This window comes from Gasterosteus aculeatus, chromosome 12 (genome assembly GCF_964276395.1).
Source record: "Gasterosteus aculeatus chromosome 12, fGasAcu3.hap1.1, whole genome shotgun sequence".
In the NCBI taxonomy this organism is placed as follows: domain Eukaryota; kingdom Metazoa; phylum Chordata; class Actinopteri; order Perciformes; family Gasterosteidae; genus Gasterosteus; species Gasterosteus aculeatus.
Window position 1 is genome coordinate 554,735 of NC_135700.1, and position 20,501 is coordinate 575,235.

Below are 20,501 nucleotides of genomic sequence, written 5' to 3' on the forward strand. Positions count from 1 at the left end.
TACTAAGGATACTTTGTTGCCATATCCAGCAATAATATGGACTGGGCGTGGTTCCATGCTGTAAGGTTAGAAAAATGCACCATTTGTTTCAGGAGTGTTACACCAGGTACTGGTTGATACTTTTGTAGCCATAGGCATCCTTTTGCAGAGGCAATTTCATAGTCTATGAAGTTTACTGAGACGTGATTATTGCTGGTTGAAAACTTTAACCCAATACCCGCCAAAGATGACTTGAAATATAGTCAGCTGAGGCAATTTTTGTTAGTCTCTAAGGAGACTTCAGATGATATGTCAATAGTAAGCTGAATTCGACATCGCGAAAAATGAGCTTCTTAAGTTGTTGTCTAGTGTTCTCTCTACAATTTTAGATTTTTTTTAACATCTTTAGAAATCTTGTCAAATTCCTTATTCATTGGTTGTCACGGAGACGTCGCATTTTATGTCAATGGTAAACTTTAATCGACATGAGGTTTATCGCTCTCAAATAAACAGAAAATGAGTTTCCAAAATTGTGCTGTAGTGTTCTGTCAACAATTTTAGATTTCTTCTAACATCTTTATAAAACTCCTCAAATTCCAAATTGATTGTTTGTCACGGTAGGCTCTTAACGTTGATAGTACTAAGGATACTTTGTTGCCATATCCAGCAATAACTCTCATAACATGGACTGGGCGTGGTTCCATGCTGTAAGGTTAGAGAAATGCACCATTTGTTTCAGGAGTGTTACACCAGGTACTGGTTGATACTTTTGTAGCCATAGGCATCCTTTTGCAGAGGCAATTTCATAGTCTATGAAGTTTACTGAGACGTGATTATTGCTGGTTGAAAACTTTAACCCAATACCCGCCAAAGATGACTTGAAATATAGTCAGCTGAGGCAATTTTTGTTAGTCTCTAAGGAGACTTCAGATGATATGTCAATAGTAAGCTGAATTCGACATCGCGGAAAATGAGCTTCTTAAGTTGTTGTCTAGTGTTCTCTCTACAATTTTAGATTTTTTTTAACATCTTTAGAAATCTTGTCAAATTCCTTATTCATTGGTTGTCACGGAGACGTCGCATTTTATGTCAATGGTAAACTTTAATCGACATGAGGTTTATCGCTCTCAAATAAACAGAAAATGAGTTTCCAAAATTGTGCTGTAGTGTTCTGTCAACAATTTTAGATTTCTTCTAACATCTTTAGAAAACTCTTCAAATTCCAAATTGATTGTTTGTCACGGTAGGCTCTTAACGTTGATAGTACTAAGGATACTTTGTTGCCATATCCAGCAATAACTCTCATAACATGGACTGGGCGTGGTTCCATGCTGTAAGGTTAGAGAAATGCACCATTTGTTTCAGGAGTGTTACACCAGGTACTGGTTGATACTTTTGTAGCCATAGGCATCCTTTTGCAGAGGCAATTTCATAGTCTATGAAGTTTACTGAGACGTGATTATTGCTGGTTGAAAACTTTAACCCAATACCCGCCAAAGATGACTTGAAATATAGTCAGCTGAGGCAATTTTTGTTAGTCTCTAAGGAGACTTCAGATGATATGTCAATAGTAAGCTGAATTCGACATCGCGAAAAATGATATCTTAAGTTGTTGTCTAGTGTTCTCTCTACAATTTTAGATTTGTTTTAACATCTTTAGAAATCTTGTCAAATTCCAAATTGATTGTTTGTCACGGTAGGCTCTTAACGTTGATAGTACTAAGGATACTTTGTTGCCATATCCAGCAATAATATGGACTGGGCGTGGTTCCATGCTGTAAGGTTAGAAAAATGCACCATTTGTTTCAGGAGTGTTACACCAGGTACTGGTTGATACTTTTGTAGCCATAGGCATCCTTTTGCAGAGGCAATTTCATAGTCTATGAAGTTTACTGAGACGTGATTATTGCTGGTTGAAAACTTTAACCCAATACCCGCCAAAGATGACTTGAAATATAGTCAGCTGAGGCAATTTTTGTTAGTCTCTAAGGAGACTTCAGATGATATGTCAATAGTAAGCTGAATTCGACATCGCGAAAAATGAGCTTCTTAAGTTGTTGTCTAGTGTTCTCTCTACAATTTTAGATTTTTTTTAACATCTTTAGAAATCTTGTCAAATTCCTTATTCATTGGTTGTCACGGAGACGTCGCATTTTATGTCAATGGTAAACTTTAATCGACATGAGGTTTATCGCTCTCAAATAAACAGAAAATGAGTTTCCAAAATTGTGCTGTAGTGTTCTGTCAACAATTTTAGATTTCTTCTAACATCTTTATAAAACTCCTCAAATTCCAAATTGATTGTTTGTCACGGTAGGCTCTTAACGTTGATAGTACTAAGGATACTTTGTTGCCATATCCAGCAATAACTCTCATAACATGGACTGGGCGTGGTTCCATGCTGTAAGGTTAGAGAAATGCACCATTTGTTTCAGGAGTGTTACACCAGGTACTGGTTGATACTTTTGTAGCCATAGGCATCCTTTTGCAGAGGCAATTTCATAGTCTATGAAGTTTACTGAGACGTGATTATTGCTGGTTGAAAACTTTAACCCAATACCCGCCAAAGATGACTTGAAATATAGTCAGCTGAGGCAATTTTTGTTAGTCTCTAAGGAGACTTCAGATGATATGTCAATAGTAAGCTGAATTCGACATCGCGGAAAATGAGCTTCTTAAGTTGTTGTCTAGTGTTCTCTCTACAATTTTAGATTTTTTTTAACATCTTTAGACATCTTGTCAAATTCCTTATTCATTGGTTGTCACGGAGACGTCGCATTTTATGTCAATGGTAAACTTTAATCGACATGAGGTTTATCGCTCTCAAATAAACAGAAAATGAGTTTCCAAAATTGTGCTGTAGTGTTCTGTCAACAATTTTAGATTTCTTCTAACATCTTTATAAAACTCCTCAAATTCCAAATTGATTGTTTGTCACGGTAGGCTCTTAACGTTGATAGTACTAAGGATACTTTGTTGCCATATCCAGCAATAACTCTCATAACATGGACTGGGCGTGGTTCCATGCTGTAAGGTTAGAGAAATGCACCATTTGTTTCAGGAGTGTTACACCAGGTACTGGTTGATACTTTTGTAGCCATAGGCATCCTTTTGCAGAGGCAATTTCATAGTCTATGAAGTTTACTGAGACGTGATTATTGCTGGTTGAAAACTTTAACCCAATACCCGCCAAAGATGACTTGAAATATAGTCAGCTGAGGCAATTTTTGTTAGTCTCTAAGGAGACTTCAGATGATATGTCAATAGTAAGCTGAATTCGACATCGCGAAAAATGAGATCTTAAGTTGTTGTCTAGTGTTCTCTCTACAATTTTAGATTTGTTTTAACATCTTTAGAAATCTTGTCAAATTCCAAATTGATTGTTTGTCACGGTAGGCTCTTAACGTTGATAGTACTAAGGATACTTTGTTGCCATATCCAGCAATAATATGGACTGGGCGTGGTTCCATGCTGTAAGGTTAGAAAAATGCACCATTTGTTTCAGGAGTGTTACACCAGGTACTGGTTGATACTTTTGTAGCCATAGGCATCCTTTTGCAGAGGCAATTTCATAGTCTATGAAGTTTACTGAGACGTGATTATTGCTGGTTGAAAACTTTAACCCAATACCCGCCAAAGATGACTTGAAATATAGTCAGCTGAGGCAATTTTTGTTAGTCTCTAAGGAGACTTCAGATGATATGTCAATGTCAGGAGTGTTACACCAGGTACTGGTTGATACTTTTGTAGCCATAGGCATCCTTTTGCAGAGGCAATTTCATAGTCTATGAAGTTTACTGAGACGTGATTATTGCTGGTTGAAAACTTTAACCCAATACCCGCCAAAGATGACTTGAAATATAGTCAGCTGAGGCAATTTTTGTTAGTCTCTAAGGAGACTTCAGATGATATGTCAATAGTAAGCTATTGACATGAGATCTTAAGTTGTTGTCTAGTGTTCTCTCTACAATTTTAGATTTGTTTTAACATCTTTAGAAATCTTGTCAAATTCCTTATTCATTGGTTGTCACGGAGACGTCACATTTGATGTCAATGGTAAACTTTAATCGACATGAGGTTTATCGCTCTCAAATAAACAGAAAATGAGTTTCCAAAATTGTGCTGTAGTGTTCTGTCAACAATTTTAGATTTCTTCTAACATCTTTATAAAACTCCTCAAATTCCAAATTGATTGTTTGTCACGGTAGGCTCTTAACGTTGATAGTACTAAGGATACTTTGTTGCCATATCCAGCAATAACTCTCATAACATGGACTGGGCGTGGTTCCATGCTGTAAGGTTAGAGAAATGCACCATTTGTTTCAGGAGTGTTACACCAGGTACTGGTTGATACTTTTGTAGCCATCTTTAGAAATCTTGTCAAATTCCTTATTCATTGGTTGTCACGGAGACGTCACATTTTATGTCAATGGTAAACTTTAATCGACATGAGGTTTATCGCTCTCAAATAAACAGAAAATGAGTTTCCAAAATTGTGCTGTAGTGTTCTGTCAACAATTTTAGATTTCTTCTAACATCTTTAGAAAACTCTTCAAATTCCAAATTGATTGTTTGTCACGGTAGGCTCTTAACGTTGATAGTACTAAGGATACTTTGTTGCCATATCCAGCAATAACTCTCATAACATGGACTGGGCGTGGTTCCATGCTGTAAGGTTAGAGAAATGCACCATTTGTTTCAGGAGTGTTACACCAGGTACTGGTTGATACTTTTGTAGCCATAGGCATCCTTTTGCAGAGGCAATTTCATAGTCTATGAAGTTTACTGAGACGTGATTATTGCTGGTTGAAAACTTTAACCCAATACCCGCCAAAGATGACTTGAAATATAGTCAGCTGAGGCAATTTTTGTTAGTCTCTAAGGAGACTTCAGATGATATGTCAATAGTAAGCTGAATTCGACAACGCGAAAAATGAGCTTCTTAAGTTGTTGTCTAGTGTTCTCTCTACAATTTTAGATTTGTTTTAACATCTTTAGAAATCTTGTCAAATTCCTTATTCATTGGTTGTCACGGAGACGTCGCATTTTATGTCAATGGTAAACTTTAATCGACATGAGGTTTATCGCTCTCAAATAAACAGAAAATGAGTTTCCAAAATTGTGCTGTAGTGTTCTGTCAACAATTTTAGATTTCTTCTAACATCTTTATAAAACTCCTCAAATTCCAAATTGATTGTTTGTCACGGTAGGCTCTTAACGTTGATAGTACTAAGGATACTTTGTTGCCATATCCAGCAATAACTCTCATAACATGGACTGGGCGTGGTTCCATGCTGTAAGGTTAGAGAAATGCACCATTTGTTTCAGGAGTGTTACACCAGGTACTGGTTGATACTTTTGTAGCCATAGGCATCCTTTTGCAGAGGCAATTTCATAGTCTATGAAGTTTACTGAGACGTGATTATTGCTGGTTGAAAACTTTAACCCAATACCCGCCAAAGATGACTTGAAATATAGTCAGCTGAGGCAATTTTTGTTAGTCTCTAAGGAGACTTCAGATGATATGTCAATAGTAAGCTGAATTCGACATCGCGAAAAATGAGATCTTAAGTTGTTGTCTAGTGTTCTCTCTACAATTTTAGATTTGTTTTAACATCTTTAGAAATCTTGTCAAATTCCTTATTCATTGGTTGTCACGGAGACGTCACATTTGATGTCAATGGTAAACTTTAATCGACATGAGGTTTATCGCTCTCAAATAAACAGAAAATGAGTTTCCAAAATTGTGCTGTAGTGTTCTGTCAACAATTTTAGATTTCTTCTAACATCTTTATAAAACTCCTCAAATTCCAAATTGATTGTTTGTCACGGTAGGCTCTTAACGTTGATAGTACTAAGGATACTTTGTTGCCATATCCAGCAATAACTCTCATAACATGGACTGGGCGTGGTTCCATGCTGTAAGGTTAGAGAAATGCACCATTTGTTTCAGGAGTGTTACACCAGGTACTGGTTGATACTTTTGTAGCCATAGGCATCCTTTTGCAGAGGCAATTTCATAGTCTATGAAGTTTACTGAGACGTGATTATTGCTGGTTGAAAACTTTAACCCAATACCCGCCAAAGATGACTTGAAATATAGTCAGCTGAGGCAATTTTTGTTAGTCTCTAAGGAGACTTCAGATGATATGTCAATAGTAAGCTGAATTCGACATCGCGGAAAATGAGCTTCTTAAGTTGTTGTCTAGTGTTCTCTCTACAATTTTAGATTTGTTTTAACATCTTTAGAAATCTTGTCAAATTCCTTATTCATTGGTTGTCACTGAGACGTCACATTTTATGTCAATGGTAAACTTTAATCGACATGAGGTTTATCGCTCTCAAATAAACAGAAAATGAGTTTCCAAAATTGTGCTGTAGTGTTCTGTCAACAATTTTAGATTTCTTCTAACATCTTTAGAAAACTCTTCAAATTCCAAATTGATTGTTTGTCACGGTAGGCTCTTAACGTTGATAGTACTAACGATACTTTGTTGCCATATCCAGCAATAATATGGACTGGGCGTGGTTCCATGCTGTAAGGTTAGAAAAATGCACCATTTGTTTCAGGAGTGTTACACCAGGTACTGGTTGATACTTTTGTAGCCATAGGCATCCTTTTGCAGAGGCAATTTCATAGTCTATGAAGTTTACTGAGACGTGATTATTGCTGGTTGAAAACTTTAACCCAATACCCGCCAAAGATGACTTGAAATATAGTCAGCTGAGGCAATTTTTGTTAGTCTCTAAGGAGACTTCAGATGATATGTCAATAGTAAGCTGAATTCGACATCGTGAAAAATGAGCTTCTTAAGTTGTTGTCTAGTGTTCTCTCTACAATTTTAGATTTTTTTTAACATCTTTAGAAATCTTGTCAAATTCCTTATTCATTGGTTGTCACGGAGACGTCGCATTTTATGTCAATGGTAAACTTTAATCGACATGAGGTTTATCGCTCTCAAATAAACAGAAAATTAGTTTCCAAAATTGTGCTGTAGTGTTCTGTCAACAATTTTAGATTTCTTCTAACATCTTTATAAAACTCCTCAAATTCCAAATTGATTGTTTGTCACGGTAGGCTCTTAACGTTGATAGTACTAAGGATACTTTGTTGCCATATCCAGCAATAACTCTCATAACATGGACTGGGCGTGGTTCCATGCTGTAAGGTTAGAGAAATGCACCATTTGTTTCAGGAGTGTTACACCAGGTACTGGTTGATACTTTTGTAGCCATAGGCATCCTTTTGCAGAGGCAATTTCATAGTCTATGAAGTTTACTGAGACGTGATTATTGCTGGTTGAAAACTTTAACCCAATACCCGCCAAAGATGACTTGAAATATAGTCAGCTGAGGCAATTTTTGTTAGTCTCTAAGGAGACTTCAGATGATATGTCAATAGTAAGCTGAATTCGACATCGCGGAAAATGAGCTTCTTAAGTTGTTGTCTAGTGTTCTCTCTACAATTTTAGATTTGTTTTAACATCTTTAGAAATCTTGTCAAATTCCTTATTCATTGGTTGTCACGGAGACGTCACATTTTATGTCAATGGTAAACTTTAATCGACATGAGGTTTATCGCTCTCAAATAAACAGAAAATGAGTTTCCAAAATTGTGCTGTATTGTTCTGTCAACAATTTTAGATTTCTTCTAACATCTTTATAAAACTCCTCAAATTCCAAATTGATTGTTTGTCACGGTAGGCTCTTAACGTTGATAGTACTAAGGATACTTTGTTGCCATATCCAGCAATAACTCTCATAACATGGACTGGGCGTGGTTCCATGCTGTAAGGTTAGAGAAATGCACCATTTGTTTCAGGAGTGTTACACCAGGTACTGGTTGATACTTTTGTAGCCATAGGCATCCTTTTGCAGAGGCAATTTCATAGTCTATGAAGTTTACTGAGACGTGATTATTGCTGGTTGAAAACTTTAACCCAATACCCGCCAAAGATGACTTGAAATATAGTCAGCTGAGGCAATTTTTGTTAGTCTCTAAGGAGACTTCAGATGATATGTCAATAGTAAGCTGAATTCGACATCGCGAAAAATGAGATCTTAAGTTGTTGTCTAGTGTTCTCTCTACAATTTTAGATTTGTTTTAACATCTTTAGAAATCTTGTCAAATTCCTTATTCATTGGTTGTCACGGAGACGTCACATTTTATGTCAATGGTAAACTTTAATCGACATGAGGTTTATCGCTCTCAAATAAACAGAAAATGAGTTTCCAAAATTGTGCTGTAGTGTTCTGTCAACAATTTTAGATTTCTTCTAACATCTTTAGAAAACTCTTCAAATTCCAAAATGATTGTTTGTCACGGTAGGCTCTTAACGTTGATAGTACTAAGGATACTTTGTTGCCATATCCAGCAATAATATGGACTGGGCGTGGTTCCATGCTGTAAGGTTAGAAAAATGCACCATTTGTTTCAGGAGTGTTACACCAGGTACTGGTTGATACTTTTGTAGCCATAGGCATCCTTTTGCAGAGGCAATTTCATAGTCTATGAAGTTTACTGAGACGTGATTATTGCTGGTTGAAAACTTTAACCCAATACCCGCCAAAGATGACTTGAAATATAGTCAGCTGAGGCAATTTTTGTTAGTCTCTAAGGAGACTTCAGATGATATGTCAATAGTAAGCTGAATTCGACATCGTGAAAAATGAGCTTCTTAAGTTGTTGTCTAGTGTTCTCTCTACAATTTTAGATTTTTTTTAACATCTTTAGAAATCTTGTCAAATTCCTTATTCATTGGTTGTCACGGAGACGTCGCATTTTATGTCAATGGTAAACTTTAATCGACATGAGGTTTATCGCTCTCAAATAAACAGAAAATTAGTTTCCAAAATTGTGCTGTAGTGTTCTGTCAACAATTTTAGATTTCTTCTAACATCTTTATAAAACTCCTCAAATTCCAAATTGATTGTTTGTCACGGTAGGCTCTTAACGTTGATAGTACTAAGGATACTTTGTTGCCATATCCAGCAATAACTCTCATAACATGGACTGGGCGTGGTTCCATGCTGTAAGGTTAGAGAAATGCACCATTTGTTTCAGGAGTGTTACACCAGGTACTGGTTGATACTTTTGTAGCCATAGGCATCCTTTTGCAGAGGCAATTTCATAGTCTATGAAGTTTACTGAGACGTGATTATTGCTGGTTGAAAACTTTAACCCAATACCCGCCAAAGATGACTTGAAATATAGTCAGCTGAGGCAATTTTTGTTAGTCTCTAAGGAGACTTCAGATGATATGTCAATAGTAAGCTGAATTCGACATCGCGAAAAATGAGATCTTAAGTTGTTGTCTAGTGTTCTCTCTACAATTTTAGATTTGTTTTAACATCTTTAGAAATCTTGTCAAATTCCTTATTCATTGGTTGTCACGGAGACGTCACATTTTATGTCAATGGTAAACTTTAATCGACATGAGGTTTATCGCTCTCAAATAAACAGAAAATGAGTTTCCAAAATTGTGCTGTAGTGTTCTGTCAACAATTTTAGATTTCTTCTAACATCTTTAGAAAACTCTTCAAATTCCAAATTGATTGTTTGTCACGGTAGGCTCTTAACGTTGATAGTACTAAGTATACTTTGTTGCCATATCCAGCAATAATATGGACTGGGCGTGGTTCCATGCTGTAAGGTTAGAAAAATGCACCATTTGTTTCAGGAGTGTTACACCAGGTACTGGTTGATACTTTTGTAGCCATAGGCATCCTTTTGCAGAGGCAATTTCATAGTCTATGAAGTTTACTGAGACGTGATTATTGCTGGTTGAAAACTTTAACCCAATACCCGCCAAAGATGACTTGAAATATAGTCAGCTGAGGCAATTTTTGTTAGTCTCTAAGGAGACTTCAGATGATATGTCAATAGTAAGCTCAATTCGACATCGCGAAAAATGAGCTTCTTAAGTTGTTGTCTAGTGTTCTCTCTACAATTTTAGATTTGTTTTAACATCTTTAGAAATCTTGTCAAATTCCTTATTCATTGGTTGTCACGGAGACGTCGCATTTTATGTCAATGGTAAACTTTAATCGACATGAGGTTTATCGCTCTCAAATAAACAGAAAATGAGTTTCCAAAATTGTGCTGTAGTGTTCTGTCAACAATTTTAGATTTCTTCTAACATCTTTATAAAACTCCTCAAATTCCAAATTGATTGTTTGTCACGGTAGGCTCTTAACGTTGATAGTACTAAGGATACTTTGTTGCCATATCCAGCAATAACTCTCATAACATGGACTGGGCGTGGTTCCATGCTGTAAGGTTAGAGAAATGCACCATTTGTTTCAGGAGTGTTACACCAGGTACTGGTTGATACTTTTGTAGCCATAGGCATCCTTTTGCAGAGGCAATTTCATAGTCTATGAAGTTTCCTGAGACGTGATTATTGCTGGTTGAAAACTTTAACCCAATACCCGCCAAAGATGACTTGAAATATAGTCAGCTGAGGCAATTTTTGTTAGTCTCTAAGGAGACTTCAGATGATATGTCAATAGTAAGCTGAATTCGACATCGCGAAAAATGAGATCTTAAGTTGTTGTCTAGTGTTCTCTCTACAATTTTAGATTTGTTTTAACATCTTTAGAAATCTTGTCAAATTCCTTATTCATTGGTTGTCACGGAGACGTCGCATTTTATGTCAATGGTAAACTTTAATCGACATGAGGTTTATCGCTCTCAAATAAACATAAAATGAGTTTCCAAAATTGTGCTGTAGTGTTCTGTCAACAATTTTAGATTTCTTCTAACATCTTTAGAAAACTCTTCAAATTCCAAATTGATTGTTTGTCACGGTAGGCTCTTAACGTTGATAGTACTAAGGATACTTTGTTGCCATATCCAGCAATAACTCTCATAACATGGACTGGGCGTGGTTCCATGCTGTAAGGTTAGAGAAAGGCACCATTTGTTTCAGGAGTGTTACACCAGGTACTGGTTGATACTTTTGTAGCCATAGGCATCCTTTTGCAGAGGCAATTTCATAGTCTATGAAGTTTACTGAGACGTGATTATTGCTGGTTGAAAACTTTAACCCAATACCCGCCAAAGATGACTTGAAATATAGTCAGCTGAGGCAATTTTTGTTAGTCTCTAAGGAGACTTCAGATGATATGTCAATAGTAAGCTGAATTCGACATCGCGAAAAATGAGCTTCTTAAGTTGTTGTCTAGTGTTCTCTCTACAATTTTAGATTTGTTTTAACATCTTTAGAAATCTTGTCAAATTCCTTATTCATTGGTTGTCACGGAGACGTCGCATTTTATGTCAATGGTAAACTTTAATCGACATGAGGTTTATCGCTCTCAAATAAACAGAAAATGAGTTTCCAAAATTGTGCTGTAGTGTTCTGTCAACAATTTTAGATTTCTTCTAACATCTTTATAAAACTCCTCAAATTCCAAATTGATTGTTTGTCACGGTAGGCTCTTAACGTTGATAATACTAAGGATACTTTGTTGCCATATCCAGCAATAACTCTCATAACATGGACTGGGCGTGGTTCCATGCTGTAAGGTTAGAGAAATGCACCATTTGTTTCAGGAGTGTTACACCAGGTACTGGTTGATACTTTTGTAGCCCTAGGCATCCTTTTGCAGAGGCAATTTCATAGTCTATGAAGTTTACTGAGACGTGATTATTGCTGGTTGAAAACTTTAACCCAATACCCGCCAAAGATGACTTGAAATATAGTCAGCTGAGGCAATTTTTCTTAGTCTCTAAGGAGACTTCAGATGATATGTCAATAGTAAGCTGAATTCGACATCGCGAAAAATGAGCTTCTTAAGTTGTTGTCTAGTGTTCTCTCTACAATTTTAGATTTGTTTTAACATCTTTAGAAATCTTGTCAAATTCCTTATTCATTGGTTGTCACGGAGACGTCACATTTTATGTCAATGGTAAACTTTAATCGACATGAGGTTTATCGCTCTCAAATAAACAGAAAATGAGTTTCCAAAATTGTGCTGTAGTGTTCTGTCAACAATTTTAGATTTCTTCTAACATCTTTATAAAACTCCTCAAATTCCAAATTGATTGTTTGTCACGGTAGGCTCTTAACGTTGATAGTACTAAGGATACTTTGTTGCCATATCCAGCAATAACTCTCATAACATGGACTGGGCGTGGTTCCATGCTGTAAGGTTAGAGAAATGCACCATTTGTTTCAGGAGTGTTACACCAGGTACTGGTTGATACTTTTGTAGCCATAGGCATCCTTTTGCAGAGGCAATTTCATAGTCTATGAAGTTTCCTGAGACGTGATTATTGCTGGTTGAAAACTTTAACCCAATACCCGCCAAAGATGACTTGAAATATAGTCAGCTGAGGCAATTTTTGTTAGTCTCTAAGGAGACTTCAGATGATATGTCAATAGTAAGCTGAATTCGACATCGCGAAAAATGAGATCTTAAGTTGTTGTCTAGTGTTCTCTCTACAATTTTAGATTTGTTTTAACATCTTTAGAAATCTTGTCAAATTCCTTATTCATTGGTTGTCACGGAGACGTCGCATTTTATGTCAATGGTAAACTTTAATCGACATGAGGTTTATCGCTCTCAAATAAACATAAAATGAGTTTCCAAAATTGTGCTGTAGTGTTCTGTCAACAATTTTAGATTTCTTCTAACATCTTTAGAAAACTCTTCAAATTCCAAATTGATTGTTTGTCACGGTAGGCTCTTAACGTTGATAGTACTAAGGATACTTTGTTGCCATATCCAGCAATAACTCTCATAACATGGACTGGGCGTGGTTCCATGCTGTAAGGTTAGAGAAAGGCACCATTTGTTTCAGGAGTGTTACACCAGGTACTGGTTGATACTTTTGTAGCCATAGGCATCCTTTTGCAGAGGCAATTTCATAGTCTATGAAGTTTACTGAGACGTGATTATTGCTGGTTGAAAACTTTAACCCAATACCCGCCAAAGATGACTTGAAATATAGTCAGCTGAGGCAATTTTTGTTAGTCTCTAAGGAGACTTCAGATGATATGTCAATAGTAAGCTGAATTCGACATCGCGAAAAATGAGCTTCTTAAGTTGTTGTCTAGTGTTCTCTCTACAATTTTAGATTTGTTTTAACATCTTTAGAAATCTTGTCAAATTCCTTATTCATTGGTTGTCACGGAGACGTCGCATTTTATGTCAATGGTAAACTTTAATCGACATGAGGTTTATCGCTCTCAAATAAACAGAAAATGAGTTTCCAAAATTGTGCTGTAGTGTTCTGTCAACAATTTTAGATTTCTTCTAACATCTTTATAAAACTCCTCAAATTCCAAATTGATTGTTTGTCACGGTAGGCTCTTAACGTTGATAGTACTAAGGATACTTTGTTGCCATATCCAGCAATAACTCTCATAACATGGACTGGGCGTGGTTCCATGCTGTAAGGTTAGAGAAATGCACCATTTGTTTCAGGAGTGTTACACCAGGTACTGGTTGATACTTTTGTAGCCCTAGGCATCCTTTTGCAGAGGCAATTTCATAGTCTATGAAGTTTACTGAGACGTGATTATTGCTGGTTGAAAACTTTAACCCAATACCCGCCAAAGATGACTTGAAATATAGTCAGCTGAGGCAATTTTTCTTAGTCTCTAAGGAGACTTCAGATGATATGTCAATAGTAAGCTGAATTCGACATCGCGAAAAATGAGCTTCTTAAGTTGTTGTCTAGTGTTCTCTCTACAATTTTAGATTTGTTTTAACATCTTTAGAAATCTTGTCAAATTCCTTATTCATTGGTTGTCACGGAGACGTCACATTTTATGTCAATGGTAAACTTTAATCGACATGAGGTTTATCGCTCTCAAATAAACAGAAAATGAGTTTCCAAAATTGTGCTGTAGTGTTCTGTCAACAATTTTAGATTTCTTCTAACATCTTTATAAAACTCCTCAAATTCCAAATTGATTGTTTGTCACGGTAGGCTCTTAACGTTGATAGTACTAAGGATACTTTGTTGCCATATCCAGCAATAACTCTCATAACATGGACTGGGCGTGGTTCCATGCTGTAAGGTTAGAGAAATGCACCATTTGTTTCAGGAGTGTTACACCAGGTACTGGTTGATACTTTTGTAGCCATAGGCATCCTTTTGCAGAGGCAATTTCATAGTCTATGAAGTTTACTGAGACGTGATTATTGCTGGTTGAAAACTTTAACCCAATACCCGCCAAAGATGACTTGAAATATAGTCAGCTGAGGCAATTTTTGTTAGTCTCTAAGGAGACTTCAGATGATATGTCAATAGTAAGCTGAATTCGACATCGCGAAAAATGAGCTTCTTAAGTTGTTGTCTAGTGTTCTCTCTACAATTTTAGATTTTTTTAAACATCTTTAGAAATCTTGTCAAATTCCTTATTCATTGGTTGTCACGGAGACGTCGCATTTTATGTCAATGGTAAACTTTAATCGACATGAGGTTTATCGCTCTCAAATAAACAGAAAATGAGTTTCCAAAATTGTGCTGTAGTGTTCTGTCAACAATTTTAGATTTCTTCTAACATCTTTATAAAACTCCTCAAATTCCAAATTGATTGTTTGTCACGGTAGGCTCTTAACGTTGATAGTACTAAGGATACTTTGTTGCCATATCCAGCAATAACTCTCATAACATGGACTGGGCGTGGTTCCATGCTGTAAGGTTAGAGAAATGCACCATTTGTTTCAGGAGTGTTACACCAGGTACTGGTTGATACTTTTGTAGCCATAGGCATCCTTTTGCAGAGGCAATTTCATAGTCTATGAAGTTTACTAAGAGGTGATTATTGCTGGTTGAAAACTTTAACCCAATACCCGCCAAAGATGACTTGAAATATAGTCAGCTGAGGCAATTTTTGTTAGTCTCTAAGGAGACTTCAGATGATATGTCAATAGTAAGCTGAATTCGACATCGCGGAAAATGAGCTTCTTAAGTTGTTGTCTAGTGTTCTCTCTACAATTTTAGATTTGTTTTAACATCTTTAGAAATCTTGTCAAATTCCTTATTCATTGGTTGTCACGGAGACGTCACATTTTATGTCAATGGTAAACTTTAATCGACATGAGGTTTATCGCTCTCAAATAAACAGAAAATGAGTTTCCAAAATTGTGCTGTAGTGTTCTGTCAACAATTTTAGATTTCTTCTAACATCTTTAGAAAACTCTTCAAATTCCAAATTGATTGTTTGTCACGGTAGGCTCTTAACGTTGATAGTACTAAGGATACTTTGTTGCCATATCCAGCAATAACTCTCATAACATGGACTGGGCGTGGTTCCATGCTGTAAGGTTAGAGAAATGCACCATTTGTTTCAGGAGTGTTACACCAGGTACTGGTTGATACTTTTGTAGCCATAGGCATCCTTTTGCAGAGGCAATTTCATAGTCTATGAAGTTTACTGAGACGTGATTATTGCTGGTTGAAAACTTTAACCCAATACCCGCCAAAGATGACTTGAAATATAGTCAGCTGAGGCAATTTTTGTTAGTCTCTAAGGAGACTTCAGATGATATGTCAATAGTAAGCTGAATTCGACATCGCGAAAAATGAGCTTCTTAAGTTGTTGTCTAGTGTTCTCTCTACAATTTTAGATTTTTTTAAACATCTTTAGAAATCTTGTCAAATTCCTTATTCATTGGTTGTCACGGAGACGTCGCATTTTATGTCAATGGTAAACTTTAATCGACATGAGGTTTATCGCTCTCAAATAAACAGAAAATGAGTTTCCAAAATTGTGCTGTAGTGTTCTGTCAACAATTTTAGATTTCTTCTAACATCTTTATAAAACTCCTCAAATTCCAAATTGATTGTTTGTCACGGTAGGCTCTTAACGTTGATAGTACTAAGGATACTTTGTTGCCATATCCAGCAATAACTCTCATAACATGGACTGGGCGTGGTTCCATGCTGTAAGGTTAGAGAAATGCACCATTTGTTTCAGGAGTGTTACACCAGGTACTGGTTGATACTTTTGTAGCCATAGGCATCCTTTTGCAGAGGCAATTTCATAGTCTATGAAGTTTACTAAGAGGTGATTATTGCTGGTTGAAAACTTTAACCCAATACCCGCCAAAGATGACTTGAAATATAGTCAGCTGAGGCAATTTTTGTTAGTCTCTAAGGAGACTTCAGATGATATGTCAATAGTAAGCTGAATTCGACATCGCGGAAAATGAGCTTCTTAAGTTGTTGTCTAGTGTTCTCTCTACAATTTTAGATTTGTTTTAACATCTTTAGAAATCTTGTCAAATTCCTTATTCATTGGTTGTCACGGAGACGTCACATTTTATGTCAATGGTAAACTTTAATCGACATGAGGTTTATCGCTCTCAAATAAACAGAAAATGAGTTTCCAAAATTGTGCTGTAGTGTTCTGTCAACAATTTTAGATTTCTTCTAACATCTTTAGAAAACTCTTCAAATTCCAAATTGATTGTTTGTCACGGTAGGCTCTTAACGTTGATAGTACTAAGGATACTTTGTTGCCATATCCAGCAATAACTCTCATAACATGGACTGGGCGTGGTTCCATGCTGTAAGGTTAGAGAAATGCACCATTTGTTTCAGGAGTGTTACACCAGGTACTGGTTGATACTTTTGTAGCCATAGGCATCCTTTTGCAGAGGCAATTTCATAGTCTATGAAGTTTACTGAGACGTGATTATTGCTGGTTGAAAACTTTAACCCAATACCCGCCAAAGATGACTTGAAATATAGTCAGCTGAGGCAATTTTTGTTAGTCTCTAAGGAGACTTCAGATGATATGTCAATAGTAAGCTGAATTCGACATCGCGAAAAATGAGATCTTAAGTTGTTGTCTAGTGTTCTCTCTACAATTTTAGATTTGTTTTAACATCTTTAGAAATCTTGTCAAATTCCTTATTCATTGGTTGTCACGGAGACGTCACATTTGATGTCAATGGTAAACTTTAATCGACATGAGGTTTATCGCTCTCAAATAAACAGAAAATGAGTTTCCAAAATTGTGCTGTAGTGTTCAGTCAACAATTTTAGATTTCTTCTAACATCTTTATAAAACTCCTCAAATTCCAAATTGATTGTTTGTCACGGTAGGCTCTTAACGTTGATAGTACTAAGGATACTTTGTTGCCATATCCAGCAATAACTCTCATAACATGGACTGGGCGTGGTTCCATGCTGTAAGGTTAGAGAAATGCACCATTTGTTTCAGGAGTGTTACACCAGGTACTGGTTGATACTTTTGTAGCCATAGGCATCCTTTTGCAGAGGCAATTTCATAGTCTATGAAGTTTACTGAGACGTGATTATTGCTGGTTGAAAACTTTAACCCAATACCCGCCAAAGATGACTTGAAATATAGTCAGCTGAGGCAATTTTTGTTAGTCTCTAAGGAGACTTCAGATGATATGTCAATAGTAAGCTGAATTCGACATCGCGGAAAATGAGCTTCTTAAGTTGTTGTCTAGTGTTCTCTCTACAATTTTAGATTTTTTTTAACATCTTTAGAAATCTTGTCAAATTCCTTATTCATTGGTTGTCACGGAGACGTCGCATTTTATGTCAATGGTAAACTTTAATCGACATGAGGTTTATCGCTCTCAAATAAACAGAAAATGAGTTTCCAAAATTGTGCTGTAGTGTTCTGTCAACAATTTTAGATTTCTTCTAACATCTTTAGAAAACTCTTCAAATTCCAAATTGATTGTTTGTCACGGTAGGCTCTTAACGTTGATAGTACTAAGGATACTTTGTTGCCATATCCAGCAATAACTCTCATAACATGGACTGGGCGTGGTTCCATGCTGTAAGGTTAGAGAAATGCACCATTTGTTTCAGGAGTGTTACACCAGGTACTGGTTGATACTTTTGTAGCCATAGGCATCCTTTTGCAGAGGCAATTTCATAGTCTATGAAGTTTACTGAGACGTGATTATTGCTGGTTGAAAACTTTAACCCAATACCCGCCAAAGATGACTTGAAATATAGTCAGCTGAGGCAATTTTTGTTAGTCTCTAAGGAGACTTCAGATGATATGTCAATAGTAAGCTGAATTCGACATCGCGAAAAATGAGATCTTAAGTTGTTGTCTAGTGTTCTCTCTACAATTTTAGATTTGTTTTAACATCTTTAGAAATCTTGTCAAATTCCTTATTCATTGGTTGTCACGGAGACGTCACATTTGATGTCAATGGTAAACTTTAATCGACATGAGGTTTATCGCTCTCAAATAAACAGAAAATGAGTTTCCAAAATTGTGCTGTAGTGTTCAGTCAACAATTTTAGATTTCTTCTAACATCTTTATAAAACTCCTCAAATTCCAAATTGATTGTTTGTCACGGTAGGCTCTTAACGTTGATAGTACTAAGGATACTTTGTTGCCATATCCAGCAATAACTCTCATAACATGGACTGGGCGTGGTTCCATGCTGTAAGGTTAGAGAAATGCACCATTTGTTTCAGGAGTGTTACACCAGGTACTGGTTGATACTTTTGTAGCCATAGGCATCCTTTTGCAGAGGCAATTTCATAGTCTATGAAGTTTACTGAGACGTGATTATTGCTGGTTGAAAACTTTAACCCAATACCCGCCAAAGATGACTTGAAATATAGTCAGCTGAGGCAATTTTTGTTAGTCTCTAAGGAGACTTCAGATGATATGTCAATAGTAAGCTGAATTCGACATCGCGGAAAATGAGCTTCTTAAGTTGTTGTCTAGTGTTCTCTCTACAATTTTAGATTTGTTTTAACATCTTTAGAAATCTTGTCAAATTCCTTATTCATTGGTTGTCACGGAGACGTCACATTTTATGTCAATGGTAAACTTTAATCGACATGAGGTTTATCGCTCTCAAATAAACAGAAAATGAGTTTCCAAAATTGTGCTGTAGTGTTCTGTCAACAATTTTAGATTTCTTCTAACATCTTTAGAAAACTCTTCAAATTCCAAATTGATTGTTTGTCACGGTAGGCTCTTAACGTTGATAGTACTAAGGATACTTTGTTGCCATATCCAGCAATAACTCTCATAACATGGACTGGGCGTGGTTCCATGCTGTAAGGTTAGAGAAATGCACCATTTGTTTCAGGAGTGTTACACCAGGTACTGGTTGATACTTTTGTAGCCATAGGCATCCTTTTGCAGAGGCAATTTCATAGTCTATGAAGTTTACTGAGACGTGATTATTGCTGGTTGAAAACTTTAACCCAATACCCGCCAAAGATGACTTGAAATATAGTCAGCTGAGGCAATTTTTGTTAGTCTCTAAGGAGACTTCAGATGATATGTCAATAGTAAGCTGAATTCGACATCGCGGAAAATGAGCTTCTTAAGTTGTTGTCTAGTGTTCTCTCTACAATTTTAGATTTGTTTTAACATCTTTAGAAATCTTGTCAAATTCCTTATTCATTGGTTGTCACGGAGACGTCACATTTTATGTCAATGGTAAACTTTAATCGACATGAGGTTTATCGCTCTCAAATAAACAGAAAATGAGTTTCCAAAATTGTGCTGTAGTGTTCTGTCAACAATTTTAGATTTCTTCTAACATCTTTAGAAAACTCTTCAAATTCCAAATTGATTGTTTGTCACGGTAGGCTCTTAACGTTGATAGTACTAAGGATACTTTGTTGCCATATCCAGCAATAACTCTCATAACATGGACTGGGCGTGGTTCCATGCTGTAAGGTTAGAGAAATGCACCATTTGTTTCAGGAGTGTTACACCAGGTACTGGTTGATACTTTTGTAGCCATAGGCATCCTTTTGCAGAGGCAATTTCATAGTCTATGAAGTTTACTGAGACGTGATTATTGCTGGTTGAAAACTTTAACCCAATACCCGCCAAAGATGACTTGAAATATAGTCAGCTGAGGCAATTTTTGTTAGTCTCTAAGGAGACTTCAGATGATATGTCAATAGTAAGCTGAATTCGACATCGCGAAAAATGAGCTTCTTAAGTTGTTGTCTAGTGTTCTCTCTACAATTTTAGATTTGTTTTAACATCTTTAGAAATCTTGTCAAATTCCTTATTCATTGGTTGTCACGGAGACGTCGCATTTTATGTCAATGGTAAACTTTAATCGACATGAGGTTTATCGCTCTCAAATAAACAGAAAATTAGTTTCCAAAATTGTGCTGTAGTGTTCTGTCAACAATTTTAGATTTCTTCTAACATCTTTATAAAACTCCTCAAATTCCAAATTGATTGTTTGTCACGGTAGGCTCTTAACGTTGATAGTACTAAGGATACTTTGTTGCCATATCCAGCAATAACTCTCATAACATGGACTGGGCGTGGTTCCATGCTGTAAGGTTAGAGAAATGCACCATTTGTTTCAGGAGTGTTACACCAGGTACTGGTTGATACTTTTGTAGCCATAGGCATCCTTTTGCAGAGGCAATTTCATAGTCTATGAAGTTTACTGAGACGTGATTATTGCTGGTTGAAAACTTTAACCCAATACCCGCCAAAGATGACTTGAAATATAGTCAGCTGAGGCAATTTTTGTTAGTCTCTAAGGAGACTTCAGATGATATGTCAAT

General features: G+C 36.4%; 34 non-coding genes across 34 annotated transcripts; all 34 read left to right on the forward strand.

Moving 5' to 3' along the window:
* Positions 1–136: 136 nt before the first annotated feature.
* Positions 137–277, forward strand: LOC144385444 (U4 spliceosomal RNA). The gene has a single exon (XR_013451704.1). It is a non-coding gene; the product is annotated as a U4 spliceosomal RNA (small nuclear RNA).
* Positions 278–762: 485 nt separating this feature from the next.
* LOC144385445 (U4 spliceosomal RNA) lies at positions 763–903 on the forward strand. Its single transcript, XR_013451705.1, has one exon. It is a non-coding gene; the product is annotated as a U4 spliceosomal RNA (small nuclear RNA).
* Positions 904–1,388: 485 nt separating this feature from the next.
* On the forward strand, positions 1,389–1,529 carry LOC144385446 (U4 spliceosomal RNA). The gene has a single exon (XR_013451706.1). It is a non-coding gene; the product is annotated as a U4 spliceosomal RNA (small nuclear RNA).
* Positions 1,530–1,832: 303 nt separating this feature from the next.
* LOC144385447 (U4 spliceosomal RNA) lies at positions 1,833–1,973 on the forward strand. The gene has a single exon (XR_013451707.1). It is a non-coding gene; the product is annotated as a U4 spliceosomal RNA (small nuclear RNA).
* A 485-nt stretch (positions 1,974–2,458) lies between these two features.
* On the forward strand, positions 2,459–2,599 carry LOC144385448 (U4 spliceosomal RNA). Its single transcript, XR_013451708.1, has one exon. It is a non-coding gene; the product is annotated as a U4 spliceosomal RNA (small nuclear RNA).
* Positions 2,600–3,084: 485 nt separating this feature from the next.
* LOC144385449 (U4 spliceosomal RNA) lies at positions 3,085–3,225 on the forward strand. The gene has a single exon (XR_013451709.1). It is a non-coding gene; the product is annotated as a U4 spliceosomal RNA (small nuclear RNA).
* Positions 3,226–3,528: 303 nt separating this feature from the next.
* LOC144385450 (U4 spliceosomal RNA) lies at positions 3,529–3,669 on the forward strand. Its single transcript, XR_013451710.1, has one exon. It is a non-coding gene; the product is annotated as a U4 spliceosomal RNA (small nuclear RNA).
* A 68-nt stretch (positions 3,670–3,737) lies between these two features.
* LOC144385451 (U4 spliceosomal RNA) lies at positions 3,738–3,878 on the forward strand. Its single transcript, XR_013451711.1, has one exon. It is a non-coding gene; the product is annotated as a U4 spliceosomal RNA (small nuclear RNA).
* Positions 3,879–4,725: 847 nt separating this feature from the next.
* On the forward strand, positions 4,726–4,866 carry LOC144385452 (U4 spliceosomal RNA). The gene has a single exon (XR_013451712.1). It is a non-coding gene; the product is annotated as a U4 spliceosomal RNA (small nuclear RNA).
* A 485-nt stretch (positions 4,867–5,351) lies between these two features.
* Positions 5,352–5,492, forward strand: LOC144385453 (U4 spliceosomal RNA). The gene has a single exon (XR_013451713.1). It is a non-coding gene; the product is annotated as a U4 spliceosomal RNA (small nuclear RNA).
* Positions 5,493–5,976: 484 nt separating this feature from the next.
* Positions 5,977–6,117, forward strand: LOC144385454 (U4 spliceosomal RNA). Its single transcript, XR_013451714.1, has one exon. It is a non-coding gene; the product is annotated as a U4 spliceosomal RNA (small nuclear RNA).
* A 476-nt stretch (positions 6,118–6,593) lies between these two features.
* Positions 6,594–6,734, forward strand: LOC144385455 (U4 spliceosomal RNA). The gene has a single exon (XR_013451715.1). It is a non-coding gene; the product is annotated as a U4 spliceosomal RNA (small nuclear RNA).
* Positions 6,735–7,219: 485 nt separating this feature from the next.
* Positions 7,220–7,360, forward strand: LOC144385456 (U4 spliceosomal RNA). Its single transcript, XR_013451716.1, has one exon. It is a non-coding gene; the product is annotated as a U4 spliceosomal RNA (small nuclear RNA).
* A 485-nt stretch (positions 7,361–7,845) lies between these two features.
* On the forward strand, positions 7,846–7,986 carry LOC144385457 (U4 spliceosomal RNA). Its single transcript, XR_013451717.1, has one exon. It is a non-coding gene; the product is annotated as a U4 spliceosomal RNA (small nuclear RNA).
* A 475-nt stretch (positions 7,987–8,461) lies between these two features.
* LOC144385458 (U4 spliceosomal RNA) lies at positions 8,462–8,602 on the forward strand. The gene has a single exon (XR_013451718.1). It is a non-coding gene; the product is annotated as a U4 spliceosomal RNA (small nuclear RNA).
* Positions 8,603–9,087: 485 nt separating this feature from the next.
* Positions 9,088–9,228, forward strand: LOC144385459 (U4 spliceosomal RNA). The gene has a single exon (XR_013451719.1). It is a non-coding gene; the product is annotated as a U4 spliceosomal RNA (small nuclear RNA).
* Positions 9,229–9,703: 475 nt separating this feature from the next.
* On the forward strand, positions 9,704–9,844 carry LOC144385460 (U4 spliceosomal RNA). The gene has a single exon (XR_013451720.1). It is a non-coding gene; the product is annotated as a U4 spliceosomal RNA (small nuclear RNA).
* A 485-nt stretch (positions 9,845–10,329) lies between these two features.
* On the forward strand, positions 10,330–10,470 carry LOC144385575 (U4 spliceosomal RNA). The gene has a single exon (XR_013451836.1). It is a non-coding gene; the product is annotated as a U4 spliceosomal RNA (small nuclear RNA).
* Positions 10,471–10,954: 484 nt separating this feature from the next.
* Positions 10,955–11,095, forward strand: LOC144385461 (U4 spliceosomal RNA). Its single transcript, XR_013451722.1, has one exon. It is a non-coding gene; the product is annotated as a U4 spliceosomal RNA (small nuclear RNA).
* Positions 11,096–11,580: 485 nt separating this feature from the next.
* Positions 11,581–11,721, forward strand: LOC144385613 (U4 spliceosomal RNA). Its single transcript, XR_013451873.1, has one exon. It is a non-coding gene; the product is annotated as a U4 spliceosomal RNA (small nuclear RNA).
* Positions 11,722–12,206: 485 nt separating this feature from the next.
* On the forward strand, positions 12,207–12,347 carry LOC144385576 (U4 spliceosomal RNA). The gene has a single exon (XR_013451837.1). It is a non-coding gene; the product is annotated as a U4 spliceosomal RNA (small nuclear RNA).
* A 484-nt stretch (positions 12,348–12,831) lies between these two features.
* Positions 12,832–12,972, forward strand: LOC144385462 (U4 spliceosomal RNA). Its single transcript, XR_013451723.1, has one exon. It is a non-coding gene; the product is annotated as a U4 spliceosomal RNA (small nuclear RNA).
* Positions 12,973–13,457: 485 nt separating this feature from the next.
* Positions 13,458–13,598, forward strand: LOC144385614 (U4 spliceosomal RNA). Its single transcript, XR_013451874.1, has one exon. It is a non-coding gene; the product is annotated as a U4 spliceosomal RNA (small nuclear RNA).
* A 485-nt stretch (positions 13,599–14,083) lies between these two features.
* On the forward strand, positions 14,084–14,224 carry LOC144385463 (U4 spliceosomal RNA). The gene has a single exon (XR_013451724.1). It is a non-coding gene; the product is annotated as a U4 spliceosomal RNA (small nuclear RNA).
* A 485-nt stretch (positions 14,225–14,709) lies between these two features.
* Positions 14,710–14,850, forward strand: LOC144385617 (U4 spliceosomal RNA). The gene has a single exon (XR_013451877.1). It is a non-coding gene; the product is annotated as a U4 spliceosomal RNA (small nuclear RNA).
* Positions 14,851–15,335: 485 nt separating this feature from the next.
* LOC144385464 (U4 spliceosomal RNA) lies at positions 15,336–15,476 on the forward strand. Its single transcript, XR_013451725.1, has one exon. It is a non-coding gene; the product is annotated as a U4 spliceosomal RNA (small nuclear RNA).
* Positions 15,477–15,961: 485 nt separating this feature from the next.
* Positions 15,962–16,102, forward strand: LOC144385618 (U4 spliceosomal RNA). The gene has a single exon (XR_013451878.1). It is a non-coding gene; the product is annotated as a U4 spliceosomal RNA (small nuclear RNA).
* A 485-nt stretch (positions 16,103–16,587) lies between these two features.
* LOC144385465 (U4 spliceosomal RNA) lies at positions 16,588–16,728 on the forward strand. Its single transcript, XR_013451726.1, has one exon. It is a non-coding gene; the product is annotated as a U4 spliceosomal RNA (small nuclear RNA).
* A 484-nt stretch (positions 16,729–17,212) lies between these two features.
* Positions 17,213–17,353, forward strand: LOC144385466 (U4 spliceosomal RNA). The gene has a single exon (XR_013451727.1). It is a non-coding gene; the product is annotated as a U4 spliceosomal RNA (small nuclear RNA).
* A 485-nt stretch (positions 17,354–17,838) lies between these two features.
* On the forward strand, positions 17,839–17,979 carry LOC144385468 (U4 spliceosomal RNA). The gene has a single exon (XR_013451729.1). It is a non-coding gene; the product is annotated as a U4 spliceosomal RNA (small nuclear RNA).
* Positions 17,980–18,463: 484 nt separating this feature from the next.
* LOC144385469 (U4 spliceosomal RNA) lies at positions 18,464–18,604 on the forward strand. Its single transcript, XR_013451730.1, has one exon. It is a non-coding gene; the product is annotated as a U4 spliceosomal RNA (small nuclear RNA).
* A 485-nt stretch (positions 18,605–19,089) lies between these two features.
* Positions 19,090–19,230, forward strand: LOC144385470 (U4 spliceosomal RNA). Its single transcript, XR_013451731.1, has one exon. It is a non-coding gene; the product is annotated as a U4 spliceosomal RNA (small nuclear RNA).
* A 485-nt stretch (positions 19,231–19,715) lies between these two features.
* Positions 19,716–19,856, forward strand: LOC144385471 (U4 spliceosomal RNA). Its single transcript, XR_013451732.1, has one exon. It is a non-coding gene; the product is annotated as a U4 spliceosomal RNA (small nuclear RNA).
* Positions 19,857–20,341: 485 nt separating this feature from the next.
* On the forward strand, positions 20,342–20,482 carry LOC144385472 (U4 spliceosomal RNA). Its single transcript, XR_013451733.1, has one exon. It is a non-coding gene; the product is annotated as a U4 spliceosomal RNA (small nuclear RNA).
* Positions 20,483–20,501: the final 19 nt, after the last annotated feature.